Source organism: Lepidothrix coronata, unplaced genomic scaffold, assembly GCF_001604755.1.
Source record: "Lepidothrix coronata isolate B3197 unplaced genomic scaffold, Lepidothrix_coronata-1.0 Scaffold116, whole genome shotgun sequence".
In the NCBI taxonomy this organism is placed as follows: Eukaryota; Metazoa; Chordata; class Aves; order Passeriformes; family Pipridae; genus Lepidothrix; species Lepidothrix coronata.
The window spans coordinates 1587682-1608752 of NW_016690296.1; the positions used below are offsets into that span (position 1 = coordinate 1587682).

The following is a 21071-nucleotide window of genomic DNA, read 5'->3' on the forward strand; positions in this document are numbered from 1 at the left end:
CATCTCCTGTTCCTTTGAGGTTTCTGTTTATGGACACCCTGCAATCCTAAAGTGGTGTTCTTGGTTTGCAAAGGTGATATCCAGCCCAAATGCATAAAGGAAGCAGCTTGTAGTGTAATGCCTGGTTGTTTTGGATTCTTGCCACTACTGAATTCTCCTAATTTTATGATCATAACTCTCAGATTATCTGTAAATTACAAATGTTTGAGTAACTGATCAAAAGAGAGTGTAAATTATACATATTTACAGGCAGAAAAGGGAGGTAAATGTCCGCTTTCCCCCATTTCTCCTTGAAACTCCAGTTCCTCACTTACAACAGTCTGCTGCTCTGTCCCTGTGTGTTTGATCCCCCTTTCTGCACCAGCTCTGATTTTGTGTGGGTTACCAAGAAATGATTCTCAAGGAGCTGGTCTAAGAAGGCAGGTTACCTGTGTGTTAAAATACCACCCAGTTCTCAGTCTGTAACTGGTATATCCCAAAGCAGATGTGTTATTCTCCTTAAAGCTTAGTCCAGCAGAAACAAACTGTGTGTTATTTTACGGTCCAGATGCAATGCCCAAAGAATAGGGAATTCATGGATAACTCCCAGGTACCTGAAATCGGAATCACTGGTGCCTTTCGAAACTCAGATCATCCCTTAGCCTGTCTCAGGGGCAGGCAGGTGGGGTTGTTACTGGTCTCTGAGGAGTATAAGAGAAATACTGTCTTCCTGAAGCAGCACCTAAAGGAGCAACGTTAGCATGTCATGGAAATGACATTACTGTGATACATTAAAGAATGATGTGCTCAAGTCCTGTGCATGCAAGCTATTAGTGCTTCCTCCCCCCACATAGCAAGCTGTTTATCTTTCAAAAGGCTGGAAACTCTTCATTTTACTTTCCAGAGATTTCCTTGTGGAACAGACAGTATAAATAACACCTGTAATATGAAGCTTTGGGGATAAAGAGAGATAATGTTTGTGCTTAATTTCTTTCCTCCTTCCCATCCTTGTCATGTTCCACATTTGCATATGAAATTCATCTCCCACCCTTTCCCATGAGCCTTGTTCATGTCCTGCTGTGCCTTCCCACACAACTTGGCCAAGACTAAAAGACCTTTAAATCTGTCATTGAAATGTATTTTGGGAACTACATTTTAGACAGTATTTCTGTTTAAATGACTTTTCCCTGATTCCCAAATGTTAAAGAAATACAAGACAGAGAATCTAGGAGAAGGGCAGACCCTGATGCTGTCAAAGCATGTCTTTTCCACTAGAAATAACATTCTCTGGACTGAGCTGATGAACCTGAAGCTTTCAGCCATGTTGTCTGTATTTATGTATGTTTGCACTCAGTCCCAGGGAGCAGAGAAGGTAAGGAAAGAGTGCATTAGGACCACCCTGTGTTGTCTATACACAGGAGTAAGAAGCAGCTGTTGCCAAGATTTCTGAACTCCTGCTCTCTGCCCTATCTGGGAGCTCAGCTCAGATTACCTGGGACTTGGTGTTCTCACAAGGAATTCAAAGTAGGGTGTTGGAGTATCTTTCCTGCTATTATTTACAGTGAAGCCTCAAGTGAAATGGGGGACCATTTTTACAAAGCATTGTACAGATTTGTAAACTCGATGCTGTTTCCCTAAATGAAAGTGGGGAGCAGCTCTACAGGTGGTCTTTATAACTGCCCCAAAAGCCACTGCTGAAAGCCACAAATAGATCTTGTCTCATCCTTCTCAGCCCAGTGCTCTCCCCACTAGAACAGGCATATTTTAACACTCTAGTACAGTGATGCCAAACCCTGTGATTAGAACTGAGATTTTTTGTAGTTTGTGATTGCTGCAGTATTGACATTTTTCTTCAAGTGTCAGTCTTTGGAGTTTCTTCAGAACAAGGAGTCTCAGCTTTCTTTAGAAACAAAAGTTTCAAGCCCTGGTGGTTGCAGAAAAATGCTTAAAAATGGGACTCTGATTGTTTCATCACTTTGTTTCGAAGAACAGAATGCTTGTATTCTTTCTTTTCATTCTTTTTTTATTATTTTTTAACAGCTGTCACTAATAATCACTAAATTAAACATTGCTCAACTTTCTCAACTAATTCATGGCTGTGTGGTCATTTGTTATGGCTGCACTGCAGAAAAAAAGCCTGTAAGGAAAGAAAGCACATATTTTTTGCATAGTTGTTGGATGCTTCTCTGTTAAAAGGTAGGATTGCTGAGGCACATTTAGTTTGCATGCCAGTTGCTGTGAGACATTTCTGATGGTCCATCACAACCACCACACCATCTGCTTTTTCCAGGCTATTTATTCCATCCTTGTCTAACCTCTTTCTTCTTTAAAAGCAAGCACATTTTCTGGAAGCTGTTACCACTCAATAAATTATTTTTTAAACATTTTCAGGAAAAATTAATCTGGGCTCCACCTTGTCAAATATTCTGTTGCTGGAGCAGCTGTGGCTTCTGAGGGAAGAAAATCCTACTATCAGTTAGGGTTACAGTGTGGTGTGTCCACACTGGAAGTGCCTCTTGCCTTCTCCTCAGTTAGTCATCTGTTCAGGCTGCTTAAGCTTTTGCCTAATTTTGAGAGTGTGAGTTATCATCATGACCGACATGGCAATACCCACAAGTAAAAATGAGGTTAATCCTTGACTATCTTCTTGAATCAGCCCTTGAAGAATGAGGTACTCCTCCTTCATCCCACCTGCAATTGTGTTTAGGAAAGTTTTTAATTGTTTTCAGGAAGAGGTATGGATTTCTTAGCTGTAAAACCAGCCATCTCTTCCAACCTCATGGAGCCCTTGTCTTCGGTGGTGGTGGCAATGGGTTCATTATGCAGTGCCTTGGATCAGTTTTACATTTTTTACTTTTAAACATCCTTCTTGATCTTGTGTTTTCAGAAGGCCTATAAAAATGCATGGCTTATGTGCACAGTCCTTTGTAGCCTGGAATCACAGCTTCCCTAAGATGTATCCTCTTTAATCAGGGCACACTGATCTCCCCTCCCCGCTGCTCATTATGATTGTGTTGGTGGTGCATTCTAGTGAGCGTTGCACCAGCACAACACAGAGAGCAGCCCCATAACTGGGAAATGGGCCTTCATATGGAAATGTCCTCCTTCCTTTAATCATTTAAATCGATCCTTTCAGACTCTTCTGTCCCGTCCCCCACGAAACTCTGTGTGTGTCTCTTACCGATGGCAAGAAATGAACAGAGTGTTTTTGCAAGAAAGTGCACCGTGGATTTCCATAACAAAACTGCAGAACTCTGTTCCTACCCCATTGCTTAACCATTCTCAGAGGGATTTAAAAGGAGAGGATTTCGAATCCTAAGATACTGACGTGCTACTACCAACCTCACTGTGAGAAATTTGCTTTTGGAAGCTCTGTGGCACAGAGACAGGAGGTTTTCATGGTGTTCTCTCTCTTTCTTGGGTGATTAGCTCATTTAAATGCTCAGAAAGTGCAAATAGTTTGAAGTTATGATTACTGGTTATATTTCACTTTGCTTTTACTAACAACCAGTTCCATCTGCTGCCATGCTTCTCTTCTGCCCCAGCTTTCCTGAGCTCCTCTGTGTCCTCCTAGACATGTTTGTTTTCTGCATTATATAATATCACCCCATTTATGTCCTGCCTGTTTTCCAGATGGCTGTTAAATATATTAAAAGCTTTTATTCTATGGCCAATATAAAACCTTATGACTCTCTTTAAACATACATGGTTTATGACTTATTTCCACTGTGTTTTTTCCTATTCTGGGCTAGAGCTGTGCATCTTGTCCATGCTGCCAGGGATTTCTGAGTGCATTTTGTCATGCTGACTTTGACTTATTAATACAAGGCTGTACAGTTTTTGGCATTCCTTCTCTTTCTACCTAATGTGCTAAAAGTTACTGGAAACACTAAATTTGATGCTCATATTTCAGTGAGGAAATAAGAGCAACAGGCCCCTGTGAGAGATCCTTCATTCCTGCAGGTGATTCCATTCTTGTTCCAAAGGAGCCTGGTTTTCCTTATACCTAAGGAGAGAACATATGATGTTTGAGCTTAGGGGGCCAGGCTGTCCTTCACAAACCGCAACAAAGGAGAAGCAGAGACCCTTCCCACTGTCTCCATGCACACCTGGAAGCCCTGGATGAACAGGAGGATGTGCTGGGCAGGCCTCAGGGAAGCTGCTTGGCACTGTAGTGCTCCCAGGTCCAGCCCCAGCTGCTGGACTGAAGGAGAGATGTGTGGCTCTGTGTCTCAAGAAAAAGACCCAGCACAGTGCAGACCTGTGTTTGCTTCAGAAGTATCCCACACATAAAGCATAACCTTGCATCAATATGTGCATCCTTGCTTTCCCCCCTCCTCTTGCTCACTAATAGTTTTCCCTAAGATTCTTGAACAACAGAGCAGATGGAAACCTTATTTAAATTTAGAAACCGTGAATACCACATGCTGAGCTCAATGGAGCAATTCAAGTAAGTTTCCCTTAAATGAATATATTTTTTTTTAATGCTGGATTCCAGTTAGAATTTTTAAAATAGCATAAATGTGATATAAAGCATTTGAAGGTACCTGTATTCCTTACCACGGAAGGCCTCACTTGGACACAAGTGTGAAAATGTTTCCTAAACAGACCAAACTTCACAACCAGTCCCCCTAAAGGACATTAACACTCCATTATTTATTAGAGCCATTATAAAAGAAAGTCCTGCACCGTCCCTAAAGAGAGAAAATCTGTCATGGTTCCCAGGAAAGAGAAGCAAGGATTATCCTTGAAAGCAGTCAAAGGAGAGAATAGTTTTTACCAACTTGTCAGTGGAGTTGCCATGGGCACCAGCCAGGAGCCGAGGTTTAAATGTCAGATTTCCCTTCCATTACTGGGTTTTTTTCTTTTTCTTTTGCTTTATTTTTGCATTCATTCCATTATTCTCTCTTTTCCCCCCTTTTTATAAGAATTTATGTACCAGCTGTTTTCCTAACATCCAGTTTTGCTTCTTTTCATGCCTATCCTTGGACATCATACCAATCCCAGCTAAAGAAATATGTTTGGTTCTTCTGTTTTTAAATAAGGAAATGTGTTCTTGGATACTCTTTTGAAAGTCATTAGCATATTAATATTTATCCACCAAAGAATAAAATGTAAAGAGACTGAGGCAGTTGAGGAAGAAACAGCAGTGGAGAGTGGGGAGCAACTGCCTTCAGTGTTAGCACGCCTGGGTGTGGGAGACATGGTACATTTCGTTATTTGCTAAAATATTACACAGAGAGGGATGGGGGGAAGGAAAAGAGCAGAAGGAGAAAGCTCACATCTGTGGTAATGTCTCTGCAGGGGGAGAAAAAGGCAAATCCTACCATTTGTGGAAGGTATTCATGTGTTGCCGGCTGGCTAAACTGCACGTCAATTGAATTAATGTATCCGTTAAATCAAGATAAAAGCTCCGAAGCAGCAGTTTAGAAAACACTTTTTTCTTTTCTGTTCTTTTTTTTTTTTTTCCCTTTTCCTTAATTCCTCTAAGCCGGCACAGGACATCTGGGTTGGTTTTGTTTTGTATGCTGGGTTTTGTTTTGCCTTGTGTGTCTTCGCTGTCAAAACCCCCAAACAAACCCAGCTGCCTAAAAAAAAACAAATCCATTTGTGTTCTGCTTCCTCGTTAATAGCGTTAGCATGGAAATGAACACATCCCGGCTGGGAAGTGAGCAACTCGGGAGTGGGAGGGAAGTTCACACCTCCTTCGGAGCTATTGTTCCCGGCTGTCTGGCTGCGGGCTCTGCAGGGCCACGCGGTGCAAGTACAGCCCTTGGCACAAGGCAAGGCAAGAGCTGCAAAAAGAAAACAGAATTTTTACAAGAACCAACCAATGCTGGCATCGACTGGGGGCCTGGAACCTCCATTTGGCCACTAGGTTTGTTCTGGAGAACAAAGATGGGATTGTAGCTCTAGCAAATGTTCAGATTTGGATCCTGGCTTTAGTCTCAGAGTTTTATGGCTGTGGAGAATGGGATAAATTAGGGTTTGTAATTTTGAAACCCATTTCTGATCTGCCTTCCCATGATCCTGCCTTGCCTTTAAGGAGCTGAGCGTGTTTCCACGTGCATTATTGACACATAATTATTGCAACCAGTCAATGTAACCAGTTACTTGATCCGGGTTTCCTCAGGGCCCAACTTGCAGGGACCGAGCAATGTCACATATGCTGAGTGTTCCCACTTTGCCGGGTAGACCAGTCCTTGCCCTGGGATTTTGGTGACTGATTTATGCTTTACCCTAAAGAACCACCGCAGCAGCCTTTGGGAGCACCAGGGAACAGAAATGCCCTGCTGCCTCTCAGCTGGTTGCTGAAGCCTGGGAAGCAGCTCCTGGAACCACAGTTACAAGTTTAGAAGCAGAAATGTCATCTCCTTCCTCCAAGGCTTTAGCATGCAGCTCTTATGGAGAGTTTACAAAAGTGGGAGTGATATTTGGGGAACACATGTAAGTAGAATGGGACAGGGAATAAAAGACCACAAATTACAAAAAGGGAAAATAAGGATTAAGCATTAAGAAGTTCTTTCCGATAGCACAGGTTAGTTAGTCACTGAAATAGACTGCCCAAGGAAGCTGTGAAATGCTTATCATCAAAAGTGTAAAGAAAGAAATAGGAGGCAGTGACAGGAATGTCTTGGGTGTAATAGCTAGAGAAAAGTGCTAAATATAACCTTCCTGCCATGGGACAGTGGGAAGGACTGGGGCCCCTCTAGCCTGAGTTTCCATGAGGATCCAGTGTTTCGAAGAGCTGATGAGCAGTCTGGCTTGACAGCAGTGGCCTTTCTGCCTTTAATTAGAATCAGAAATTATTCATGACCCTGATTCATGTAACCTCCACTCATCAGCAAGCCTAGGAGTCATGTTAAAAACAACTCAGGAACCTTCACTAATTTGTTGGGAAAACTTTATTTTAAGATTTTATACAAACATGCATCACCATAGTAATTTAAAATCTTGTATGTAAAATTATGGCAACTCCTTTCCTGACATCTCGGAAACGTGTTTCAGAGCAGATATTCTGGGTATGCTGGGGGTTTAGTACTAAGTCTTTACCTATTTACTGATTATTTTGTCAAAACATGGTGGGGAATGTGTTTCTTTCAGGAAAAAAATTAATTTATCCTGCTCAGTAGGATAAGTGAATGATTGATTCTGGTATTTTATTTGAGGTCTAAATCTAAAGTAATCTTCGTCCCTCAGTGCAAATACAAATAGTCTTGCCTTTTAATACCTGTCCATTCAAAACAATCTGCTTTCATGACTCACTGAATAATATCTTAATTTCATTTCCATTTGAGTATAATCTTACTCTGAAATAAAAAATATAAAAATACAAATCCTAAGGAAATACAAAGAGCTTTTTTACCCAAGACTTCCTGTTTCACATCAATTAAAATCAAACTCTGTGTCACTCACTGTTGCCATGCCAGTGAAATCCATGTGAGGTGCATTCTGCTGAGGCACCAGCCTTGCCATGGAGAGATTCCAGCCCTTCCAAGGGAGTTACACAAAGAAGGAGAAGAGTAAGTGGTTGTGACCACAACTTCTAAGATTTTGAAGTCAGAAACCTCATTTTTGTCTGTAAATGAAAGTATATTTCTTAGACTCTGCCTGTGGTGGTTATATAAATTCAGGTATGCTGTTCTCATTTGTAGTAAAAAAGTGTTGTTATTCTCTTTCTCTTCCTGCCCCACCACTGTCATCTTGGAAGGGCTTTGCTGTGGAGCAGATGGCAGTGCAGGTGGAGCCATACATTAGTTTAGCAACCCTGGCCTTGAGCCACGTGGGAGTGTAGAGCAGGAAATCAGATTGCCAGGTGGAAAACTAAACTTGATATGAACACAGATTAATATTTCCAAGATGAAGCTTATTAACAGCAGACAAAACCAAGAATTAATATCCTGATCCAACACTTAACCTGAGTGGTGAAGTAATATGAAAACTAGAGATTTTCCCTGAAGCATCAGTGAAGGTGCATGTCTGGTACGTGGAGTTAATCTGAAACATTTATTGTGCATTGCCAGTTACATTAAAGAACTTCGGAAAATAACTGCTAAAATTGGCTTAAAATCAAAACCCGCATCAACAAGTCACCTTTCCAGGGTGTTACATTTCCAGTGGCTGTCATTCACACTGTAGCAGCACTGGAAGCCCCACATAATATTGGGGCTCTCCAAAATGGGATTCCTGAACAGCTGTTAAACAGAGGGGTTAATTTACAGTGGAATGCTTCTCACTGGAGGTGAATCTCGGACTCAGACATAGGAAATAGCTGACTCTGTTCAGTGTGAGCTGCTACCCAAGTGCACATCAAAAATAGCCCAGAATACAGGGTAGCTGTTCCACGACAGGATGACTGACTGCAAAGTTCCTTGCCTAGCTAACAGATCCCAATATTCAGAGAGAAGGAGAAATAAGTAGGAGAGGGAACAATTCCAACCCTGTGCTCAGCCAGGGAGGAGGGGAAGGGAAGGAGGAAAGGCTGTCAGCCTTAGGTGCTTAACAGCTCTGTGTGATCCAGGAGGTACACACAACTAATTCCTTCTTGATGACTGAAGATGAGCTTCCAGAAAGCCAGGTACCAGGAAAAAGGGAGCAGGCTAAGTCATTCCAGCACGCTAATGAGAAGAAATAGGAATTGTCCTAGGGCTCCATACATCTTGGCATCCCCTTTCCACCACAGATGTGAGCACAAATACAGGACAATTCCTTAAAATTGTTTCAGCCCTTCCCTAATGGCTGCTTCCAAATCTGGCTAAAATGGTTGTGGTTTCTTTGTGTAACACTTCAGTGTTTCTATGGACTTCTCTGGAGTCCCACTTAAACTTTAGCATTCACAATGTCCTTGCTGCTCACACGGAACAATTTCTGTTTGGCTGCAGAGCTCTTGATGCAAAAGGATTTGTGCCATTAACTGACAGCGAAAACACAAAGCACAATATCGGTCTCTGTCTGAGAATGAGAAGCCACCTGAAAATGTAGCCCCAAGCTCTCTGATAGGGTCTGTGTGTTAACATCCAAGATCCTCAGTATTTTAAATGTGCTTTATCACATTGGATTCAAAATTTATCATCTCTGCCCATTGGAGAATGGTGTCATCATGCTCTAGTTAAAACCTTTGTGCATGTGATATATAAATTACCAGAAAATTCAACAGACTTCATGTGGCAACAGCTGCCCTTGTTATGATGCCAGTGTTACCAATATGAAGAGTAGAGAAATGAGAGTGAAGAAAAAGATCTAAATTAATGGGGGAAGGGGGGCAAGTGGAACCACTGCAAGATTTGTCTTTCTGAAAACTGCCTGATTGCTTTTCAGTTCTATCCTCTTTTTTTTCCTGTTGACAAGCAAAGCTTGGGAATAATAAGTGCTGCATGAATTAAATCCATCACACTTGACTGACTGGATACCATGTACTGGATCTTCAAACCAATTTGGTTCTATCAGTGTGCCACTATTGATTTCAGCGCTTTGACAGAAAATAGCAGAGAGACAAATGAAGGGAGGGGGAGTCTTACAAACATTTTTTGTGATACTTAAGCTATAGCCAGTAGCTGATGCAATGCCAGATTTCCTCTGCCTAAGGTACCACTGAGCCTGGTTCCGTACAGCTCAGTCAATAATGTTAAATATGTCTCTGTTGATGCTGCACACTGTTCTTTTGTGTCTCTTTAAGAAAGGATTATTGACAGCAGAACAGGAGGGTAGTTATTCTTGTCCACCTACACCATGTCTGTTCCAGAGCATCACAAGCTCCCCCTTCCCAGTACAGCTGTGCTCTGTCAGACATCCTAGTCCTGGACTCGGAGGAGGATGGAAATTGTGCCACTGAAAAGGAAATCAGCAAAGATAGTCTTTCACCAGTTGCTGTTTATGTCACTCTGTTTTTAATTGTCAGACAAGTACTAGCTTTGGAAAGTTCTAAGAAGCATTTTATTTTCTTTCCCTCTTCTCTTTTTTTCTGACATTTGTCTCTTCCATTTAACTTTGTGTAAGAAAGATCAAATCCTGTCCCCAGCTGGACCCAGGAAAAGAACTGGGACCAAAATTCTGGCTTGTACAAGAAGTAGTGGGGATTCCTGATGGAGCACTTGGGGGGCTAATTGGTTTTTTGCTGCTGAGATGCATAATGAAGTAGCAAATATTGAATATTCCATGGAGTGCACTGAGATTGCTCCTGGTGAGGCTGGTAAGGGAGTGGGAGGGTTCAGCTGAAGTTTTGCTGTTTGTTTTGTGCCACACTCAGGTGTGACACACAACCTTTCTGCCTTGTCATGCATCTCTTCCCATTATCAATCCTTTGGGGCAGGACTGTTTCTCCTGTGCTTGTCTAGGACTTGGAATAAAGCTTTCCTGAGGGATCTGCAGAAGGCACTGTAATTCAAATCATCAGTGCTGAGAAGGGAGTTGTGTAGGAATGGCTGAGCCAGGCAGGTGCACTAAATGGAGCTCAGCACCTCCTGCGTGCAGGCAGGAGAATGAAGAGGTTTCATTCCATGCTGCAGTCTCCTCTCAGGTCTCTAGACTTCCTTTTGATTTCTTCCTTTTGATTTCTTCATTTTGATTATGATCAAAGCATAACATACAGTTATATGATTTCTCTGTGCATAACTGAAATCCAGTTGGGTTATTCCCTGTTAATGTCTGTAGCATATTTTACCTGAATGTTTGAGATTATTTTGGATAAACTCTGCATTTTGTCAAGGGTAAATACATGTGACAAAACATGTGACATTTTTTACAGATGGCTCTGTTAGGGAGAAATGTTAAGCCTTAAGATTTTCTCTCTCCTGAGGGAAAAAAACTTAAAATATCTTTCTACTGTCCAAAGCACTACACAGCCTGAAAAATAGACAACAATAATTAATTGTTCCACTTAATAACATACTGTAATAATCAAGTACAGATCTGATTACTAAACCTTTCACTTTTTGAAGTGGAAGTTCCTTATTAACATAGGAGTCTGCTCTAAAAACTCGTTTCTGTAGTATCAATTTACAGTAATTGCTCACAACTTCTGAGTGATGTATTGGAGAAGAGCATCGCAGACCTCCCGAGCAGGTACAGCTTAATTTAACTGTGGTGGCTGTTCAGGAATGCACAGTGATGAAGTGTGTAAAGGAGTTCAAGTGCCTTCCTTTTATATGATACAGAAAATGTTTCATTGCCATATAAAAGGCCCATTTCAGGGCTGTTTTTTCAGCTCCTTTACAACACGCCTGTGGCACAGGGGCAAGTTTGGGCTCCTTGGAGACAGTTTGTTTCCCCCTTAGTAATTGCTGACACCACACGGCAAAAGTGTCCCTGCCAAGTACTCTTAGGGATCAGACTTAATTCCCAAATCCTTTCTAGGGTAGCAGCTTCCAAACTGTGTGGTGGCTCTTGGAGGTGGTGAGCTAATGAGACCGTGTCTGACAGGAATTCTTCCTCCTCCATCAGACCTGTCCCATACAGTCAGTCAGAGTCAGATTCTCAGTCTGTCTAGAAGGCTCTTTGGAAAGGTGGGATCTCTTTTTCAGCCCAGCACTGCAAGACAGCCTAGATGGCTTGTGAGTAAAAGGTTAAGAATTAAGAAAGGCAATAAAAGCTGTGGTAAAATGTGGAAAAGTTTAAAAATACTTTCCCACATGGTTTCTACTTTAAAATTGTCTGTATACTTAGTTTTAGAATTTGGGGGTGTGCTTCATTGACAAAAGTACTTTTTTCTTTTAAACATTCTCCAGATTCAGACAAGTTCATTATTTCAGGCCAGGTAACAGTTGCCTTTTGTTTGAGGAGTTATGGACCCCTGTGTCATAACAGTCCTTAGACAACTTGATGCACACTAACTTAATATTTTCAATATGGATCTCCTTTTATTTTAATATTGTCTTTTAAAAAATGGGGATTTCTTCAGCCTCTACCAGTTATTGTGGTGGCTGCCTTAGGTTGGAGGCATTTACCTTCACTGAATTAAGAAAGTGCTTCCACCTTCAAGAGCAAAGTGACAGAAAGGAGCTCTCAGCATCTCTGGTTCCAGTAAAGAAAACAAGCAAATAGAAACAAAGACAGTTCCACTTACAGAACAACTGTTCCTAAGACGTGAATAAAACTGTTTGAATTTCCAGTAATGTATATATAACATACTCCTGTCATCTGCAGCATATTGGTAGGAAACCTTAAACAGCAGATGTTCCGTGGGACTTCTACACTGAAGTCCAATCTATATAGGAGACAGAACTTATAATGAGACATAATGTAGTTGTGAGACAAGACTCAGAGGCAATTTCCTGCAAGAGAGTGTGAGATTTAATCACTTTGGGCTACTTCTGCAGCTACTGCTGAGGCACCTTAGTTACTCTGTCAGAGAGGGAGAGGCTTGTCAAGATTGTAAGCAAACGGAATTGCTGCCAGCCATTTACTCACAGACAACAGATGATTCTCACAGACCATTTGTTTTATTTCTGTGCATTTCGTCTTGTGCTTTGCTGTCTCTGTAAAATCCACGGCCTTTTACTTTAGGACAACAGGACATTAGCAATTATGGCTGTTAAATTGCTCCACACACAAGCAAAGCCCCCTCTCTGCCACGTTACTCATCAGCTCAGTTGGTTATTATCTCTATCAGTTCTAAAAGTTTTGATTCTAATGGCTTTAATTACCTCAGGGAAGTAATTTTGCAGTTCTTGGTTGATAAAAGTAGTTGTTCAGCTACTTGAAGTAGCCAGTCTTGTAAATATTAGGCCCAATTAGCATTCTTGTTGTCAGCCTCAGCCAACACTGTGTGCAGCAGCGTGAAGGAAGGGCGATCCCTGGCAGATGATCAGCCAGGTAATTACTCAGGTAGTTCCTGGGCAGTCATTCCTAGTCCAAAGGCAGGGCATGGAATGTTTAACCAGCAGCCCTTGGACCATCCTGCCAACCTCCATGCTGTGCAGTGGCTGCCACTCCTCACCAACATTTATCCAGCCTTCCCCATCCTGTTGAGATTATTTGCAGCCCGCAGGCCCCATCTGATTTCTGGGTTGATTGCACAGATTGTAACTCAGGGCAGATTTGGCAGAGGGAGGTAAGGCAAGGAGAGACAGATGGGGGAGAATGTCATTGACCCAGTTGCCTTGTCTGAACTAGGTGGAAAATGATATCCTTGTCCCATCCCTCTCCACATATCAAACAAATTTAGTATTCCTATATGAGGTCTGTGGCATGATTTCCACCGCCCAGGGATGAGTGTTCCTGAGGCAAATGCCATTCCCTGTAATCATTTGCAGCAAGCCTCCCTGTCACCACCTTTGATTTTCCTTCCCAGTACCTCCAGCCAAGCATCTTCCCCAGCTCTAGAAGTGGGTAAGGAATGTAAAATGGTTTTACTGAAACACCACAGGTATTATCAAGAGCATGACCATATTCCAGGTGATTAGCAACCTGCAGACCGCTTAGTCTTAGCCAGGGCCATGACATAAAGGAGAATAAAAAACGGAAAAATGTTAGTTTCCATGGCAGTGCATTGGGAATATCATCACCAGTTTCAGTGCAGACCATGTGGGAAGAGGAAAATATGGTCTAAAGGATTATGGCTAGAGAAAGGAGGGAGAGTGGGTGGCACGGAGACCCCATTTGCCAGAAAACACGAGACACCACATTTTCCTTTTAAAGCAATGATTTTCATGAGAAACTTCAGCTCTCAGAGATTTGTTCTCAGAGATGTAAATGTGCATTAAGGATGTGGGGGCAGCGTTCAAATGCAGAAATCAAAGTCCTCAAAGCAGAGGGAAATCGGTGGTGGCAAAGGGCTATCGAGTTGGCAGGGTATCCATATTTTATCAAGGTAGGGTTTTGTGATTGATTCTTTTTTTTCTTTCATTTTTAACAAAGGAAAGGAAATGCTATTACAGTAATTCACACTCAGAAGTGTATTTTCCCCATTGCATTTAATGCAATTTCATTAAGTTAGCACAGTCCAAATTAAAATGTGAACAATATACTTGTTTAATATATCAAAAGCAAATAAAGTCTGGATTTGAAAAGGTGTTAAAGCTTTTCCTTTCATAAAATAAAATTAGTTCTAATTTGTCTCTGAAGTTTAAACTGAAATGAATTTATTGTTGAAATATAAACCAATAGCTTAATCCAAGCTTAATATAGTTAACAGTGAGGAAACTTCATAAGGTTCAAATGAATATTGTTATTATGCTTACAAGCTGAGGGAAAAATTAGCAGAGCACTGCTGAAATTACTAAAGCTACAGTGGGTAACCCCTTTGAAGTTTATGGCCATGGGAGAGGCCAGGAAAAGGGAAATAAATACACAGGAAATGTTCATCTTTTTGGTAAACTTACAGAGATAAATTTTTCCAGGTGTTTCAAGTGGGACATGAATATTTTGAGGACATTATCTGAGGTCCAGTATGGGGTGTAAATACAGACTAGCACTGCAGCCATGTCTTATCTGAGGGTGACAAATTCTCTCTTCCAGTGTTTGCATTCTTCTGTTTCTGTTCTTCATAGCGTGTAATGAATGAGTTTACCGAGCCTAATGTGCACACAATTGGCAAACACGGTATATAAGCATTTGTCTAAATGGCTGAAAACCAATTTTGAGTTTGGAAATGTGACTGTTTGTTCAAGAAGGTAATTCAGTTTTAATGGAAAACCACCATACAGGCCATCAAAACCAAATGACAAAATACAAAGGGAAACCATCAGACACCCAAACAAGCAGCCTGGTTTAGAAAATGCTGAGATGTGATCATTAGGTCACTCTGTTGGGCAGCTAATGCTGAATTTAATCCTAAATTTTAGGCATCTGGTTTTTTGAAAGGTTTGCTCTCTCAGCCTCAGTTTTTCCTTTGGTAAAGTTAGAGTAGGGATACTTCCTCTCCTTACAGAGATGGTCACAGGATTGCTTCTTTTCACACGGCTTTGTATGTGGAAAGTTCTATAAAAGCATTATCTGAACATTCCAGAGAGCTCGTGTTATCCTATCACCCACTCACAGAGCCAAGTAATGGATAATTGGGGTCCTACTTACCTTCATTGGGGAAGAGATTTCTCATTTAACTCCATCCATAAAAAGATTAGTAGTCCACGTTGCTCCAGGAGAATAAAGTTGCACAGGACAGGAAAAGTGAATCATAGTGAGTGTAAAGCCATGGCTGTAAACCCGTAGATCTGTTGCAATGAAGAAGTTTCAGAGGATGAAATATCCTCTCTAACTTTTGTGGTCATACTTGGAATTCAGTACCTGGAGACACATTACTCTGGGTCACGTGAAGCAGAGTAAAACAGCCCATTAATTGCATCAGAAGTTGACTTCATATATTCACACCTGTCATATGAAGACAGATGGAAACTCTCCTGTGAGAGCAGAGCTAGTGGAAAGGCAGCTGGAGCTCACCGTGCCTCCCATGACCTCTTTGGGTTAATAAGCACCACTTATTGTACCCATCAAAGATTATCCTTGGTTGGTTGGTTATAGCACTGGTGTGTTTGCTGGGTGCACACAAGATTTTCTACCACATTAAACTTCTATTTCAATGCAATCCACTTTTTCTTTTTAACTTTGTAAAAATTTGGCCAAAGAGGAAAGCTGGAAATTATGTTTTGTTTTATGCATATGCCAAGGTCACAGTCACGTGCACAGAGGTGAGGAGCTGTTAACTCCTTTGGTTGCCATGGCCCATGACACAACTGAACAGGTATTCCCACTGGGAATTTTCTGATGTTGCTATCAGCAGGTACTAGACCTAACTTTAAAAAAATAGTGTTTTCTGAAGACCCAGAGATGGCTTATTCTCTACCTCTTTCAGGCAGAATTTTGTTGCAAGAGATTAATTAGTTCTGCAACTCTTGCTGCTTTCTTTGTCATCTTTTATCTGGGAAGCACATGGAAAAAGCCTTAGCCAGCTTCCAGACAAGGTTAGTGCTTTTCAGCTGTGCTGTGACAGAGCCTAAGAATGTTTTTTCCACAGCTGCACAATATTTCTAAACTATTCTCTGTATTTATCTGCAGTGACCTTCCAAAAGTAACCTGCCCTTACGGCTACAAAGCTTAATTACTGTAATCTTGCTTTAGTTTTGCTTCCATGGGGGTGTCTGTGCTCTAGAGTAGCATTTATCAGCACACTCATTCCTTGGAATACGCTGATGTGGTGGGTTCCCATAGGGTGCTGTCTGTCTGCAGTGTGTCAGGTAGACTGGAACTTGCCCTGTTAATTTTTAAAAGCTGTAACAGAGAGGCAATATTACATTGCAAGGCCACCCTTTTGCAGCACCTCCCTAAAAGTTCTCATTGTTTTGATACTTTCCATATTTCTCAGGTTTCCACTGTCCTTGCTGGAGCAACCAGTTCCCTGTTGCTGCAGGAATGTCAAAAAAGTGATATTCTTCTGGATATTTCTGTCTATTTTGAAATCACTGGAGGGAAACATTTCAGTTTATGTCCCCACAGACCCAGCTGGACTTCTCTAAAGACCTGGTTTTTTTCCTTCTTCCTTTCCAGGTCTTTACTTTGCAGCCACTCCCCTGCATTGTTTACCAGTTTTAAAATAATCCTTGTCAGTCTCTGAAGTGCAACCAAACTATTTTTTTCTGTGGCACAATAGCAAACCCTTAAATAACTGGTATATTGTATTGGTGATGAGAACAGAAAGCATTTACATAGAGAACAGCTTGCCAAACCCAGCAATTTCTTCTACAGTCAAGAGAAAAACAAAGCCTCTTGATTCTCCTAGCACAGATTTTAATGATTATTTGATATAAATACTTTCAAGAAGACTGTAGGAAAAACATTGCTTGTAATCATCTCATAATGGAAGAACATTGGTATGGGTCAGGCAATGTCAGGAAGGATGGGGATTATATATATCAGTAGACTGCAGAGGTCAGCAAGGTAGAAAATACATACGGGATGTGGCCTCTTTAATAGCCATGGTTAGGGACGAGTAGTCAAATTTAGGCTTTACATTGCCATTGCCACGGATGTCTGAGCCTTGCTAGGGAGAAATAAGCATGTTTTATCCACCAGGTACAAATGTGAACCAGTTCCTGATTTCCAGACCTCCCAGGATTGAATTATACTGCTGTTTTTCAGTAGTAAACTTCTCAAATTTATGAACCAGGCAAGCTTAAACGACACTGTAAAGGAAATAAATGAGATATTTTTCCAATTAAACAAAATTACTTCTTTAAGTCATTGTTTTAAGAGATCTGTCATTGTGTTGCAAGGATGGAGAGGAGGATGCTTCATCATAAAGAAATACTAAAAAAAGCTGCAATTTGGAGAAGGGGAAAAAGAACATTAATAAAATTTGTAGGTGGTACTGAGATGACAGGTGCTATAAACACTACAGGAATAGAGACATAATAGAACAAAATAGTGCCTACTGAGACAAGGATATGCAGTGGAAAGGCAAAATGAGAATCAACTTGAAAAAAATGCAGAGAGGTGTCTCCTGGGGAAATGACTCCTGAGCACACGCGTTCAATGAGCAGGAGAAAATGGGGAAATGGTAGTGATTAAAGAGACCCCGGGGTGAGGCTTGTCAGAGAATCAGACAGCAGCAGCAGGATGATCTGGATAAAGGAAGGGGCAGTTTTAGGATACATCACGTTCCCAGTGTGGTCTCTCCCTGGTCAGGGCACTGGTGCAGAGTTTTGGTGTTGGGGCTGACTGATGTCAGGAGCAGTTGATGCTGGGTTTCTGTGCTGCCTGGGAGGCCTTTTTCTGCTTTACTGCAGCCCTGAGTTTCACACCTGCTGGTTGATGAAAATAGAAATTAATTTCTCGTGATGTGACACACAACAACAACTTTCCTAATTACTATTTTCAATCAAATCGTCGTGATTTTCCTATGAGAAGAGGAATAATTAAGAAAAGTAGAGGCCTGAACTGCATTGCTTTTAAGTGTATTCAGTTAGTACTTCAGTCTGGGAGGAGAGCAATCATTTCTCTTTGTCTTCTGATGGAAAACTTCCTCCTTCCTCCTCACTTCACAATTTTTAGGAATAAAATTTTAGTGTTATAAACTAGAAATTGTCTCAATAGTAAAGAATTGCAATCACCAGTATTCTCATGCAAGACCAAGGTGACATGCACTGATTCACTATAAAGGGCTGAATGCACAGGCACCAGATCCATGCCTTTATACCAACAGACTCCCTGATCTCCAGTGGGAAGGAAATCAGGTTACAAATGGAGTTAAAGAACCACTCAAATGTCATCCCAGCACTTTATTTTCAACCCTTCCAGTGCCTGGGGAATCCTGGGCCAAAGGCTGTTAAAATGCATTAGGTCGGGGGGTACTTGAGCATGTGCCTAATGCTGAACATGAGTCCGTGTTGGACTCTGGGTGATGATCTGCTGCTCATCCGTGGAGTGATCACTTGTTAGCTTCACAAGGAGCATCCAGGGAAAAACAGACATCAACAACCTGCCCAAATTAAAATCTGCCACCCCCAAAAATGTATTTCTTTTCCTCGACAAAAAGTTTGCAGTCTCTTTCAGAGGAAGTAAAAAGCAATTTAAATACCACCCGTGACTAGTGGTTTCTTAAGCTTACAAAGTGCAGAAAAAAATGAGTATGTAAACATTTAATTTTTGCTTTCTTCTTCACCTGGGGCTGTCACAGCCCAAATGATACCAGAGAGCCTGTTCCACTGAGCTTGGCAAAGATGTTACTCATGAGGAAGTTCAAGGTCAGTGCTCAGAGTTCTGAGAGCTGCATGTCCTTATCTCTAACTTGTGCTCAGTTTTTATCCTACAGTGAAGAAGAGCCTGTCTGCATCTCCAGTTTATGTTTTTTTCTTTGTTTGTTTCATGCTGGGGTGAAAAAAGAGGCTCCAAACCAAATTTTAGTCCCAAGTATCTTGATCTAAATCTCTGCCACAATAAGTGGAGTCACTTTGGAAGAATATCTTTCCATGGTGTTGTCCCGTTAGGGATTCATGCTTCCCTGCCATTTGTGTCACTCATCCCACCACGTGTCCTGTGATGTCTGTCACTCACAGAAGGAGAACAGCAGCTCCCTGTATATCCTGAGTGAGCAACATGACATTCAGTGGATTTTTAATTAGATAATGCAGTTCATGGAAGAGCTGTGAGCCACAGCTGATAAGTGAATGTAAAGTACAGCCCTTGCTCTTTTAATCCCGCCTGCTTATTTTACATGAGAACAGAGTCTTTGGAAGTGCCATACTGGAAGCTCATTATACAAGAGGAATAAAATTCAGCTCCTTGTTTTTATGTTACTTTTGTTGGAGGCATATCCCATATAGGGATCTCCACTCTAAAGAAACCTTAATGTAAAAGAAAGAAACAATGGGATCAGTGACAAGCCTAATTGGCTTTTTCAGATGTTTAAAACATGAGGCCAGCACATTCATGCATGTGATACACATGAGAAGAGTTTCTGGTAGAGCTATGGGAAGGATCTTCTAAGGGCACACTGAATATGTGTGGGTTTCCAGGGTTTGGTTTCAGGCTAAGACATGAAATTATAAGTAAATAGCCCCCAGTAGTTATTAATTCCAGTAGAACGAGGAGCATGATGCATCTGCAGTGGTGGTGGTGAGTTTTGCTCTAATCCACAGGAGAGGTGGATAACAGTGCAATGTTGTCCCTAATGAAATAATTTGTCTGGTACTCACTTGATTTCCCCAACAGCCTCTGCTCTATCTCCCTGTCAGCAGAGATTCTTACTTGAACCACCATATTTCTTTTTTCTTGCTGGTTTTTTGTATCCTGAGCACATTTCTGGAGCTTTGTTGTACCCTGATTGCTTCGTGTGTGCTGGTTTGCAGCTTACCTTGAGAAAGGTTTGTTTACTGTTGCAGAGTAGCCTCCAAATTTAAGCCACCACAGCCCTGACAAACATTAATTTCACTTGCCAGTGTTTACTTTTAATTTTTCTTGTTTTTCTGTATCAAGTTCCCTTAGTATAACAGTACTTGAGCAGTGGGGAGTTTGACATTTGCTCACTGGCACACAAAAATTCCAATCAACTTCAGTGGATTTTAGATTTACAGTTGCCATAGGGAAGAATCAGATGCAGCAAAAGTGGTTCAAATTGTAAGCAAATCAGTTATTCGATAATATCCCACTCTTTATTCTCAAACACAGTTATTCTGACTGCAGTTTGGGTGCAGGAGCACAGCATTTGTGAAAATATGCCTATGTGCTATTTGAAAACAGTGATTTGGAAGCAGACATATATATGCATTCTTTTATCCATCAGGATAGTTTAATTAGATTGAGCTGTACTTTTTAATGAGGTTCCTTGCCACATAATTGGTTAACAGACCACATTGGTGAGTTTGTTTGATTAATGGAGAAAAAAACTTCATTACTTAAACCAAGCTGTGTCCTGGGTGCTCCCTGAGCAGTGCCTGAAGTGCTGAGTTGGATCCAGCAATCCTGAGAAAGGTCACAAACCCGTTTCCAGAGCCCTGGTCTGAAGCCTGTTAGAAATTCTGCTCCACTCTGCTTTTATTGCACATTAGTTTTAATAGGATATTATTGGTTTGTGAATACCCTTTTCCCAGATGCTGCTACAATGTAGTTTTTATTGCACAGCAGTTTTAATGTGATTTTACTGCTTTATAAATACACTTTTCACCATTCTTGCCTTGCTACCATGGCTGTACCAATATGTTTGCACATTAACATTACTGCTGTCTTAAAATCAAGGTTAAAGCAATCACAGTAAGGCTTTGCAGAAGGAATGATAATTGAAAATGCACCTAGCAGGATGCTCTTGATATTCTATAAACAAACAAAGCAGAATCTTTATTCATTATTTATCACTTGTTCTTTGTGACATTTCTTTACAAGATGTATCTTCTTCCTTTCACAGAGCTGAGCCAAAACATATGTCAGGCCAGATGCATACATTTACCTCTCTTCCTTTTCTCCCACTCTGAATCACAATCAATTTGATTTTCCCCAAAGTATGTTTTCCTTATGAATTTACCATATTTTCAGAGTGTACCACACAGAGATTTTTAAATATTGGCACAAGGATTTGGTACCTTAATGTTCTATCGGTTCTCTGGTGTTCCAAGATGTATTAAAAAATGTCTATCAGTCAAATTTTCTGACACAAAATGTTAGGCTCC

The 21071-nt window shown here is 41.1% G+C and overlaps 1 protein-coding gene across 16 annotated transcripts in view; it reads left to right on the plus strand.

The window, feature by feature from the left end:
- Nucleotides 1–21071, plus strand: part of LOC108502308 (bifunctional heparan sulfate N-deacetylase/N-sulfotransferase 3) — a 217583-nt gene that overhangs the window by 129283 nt on the left and 67229 nt on the right. The window lies entirely within an intron of this gene.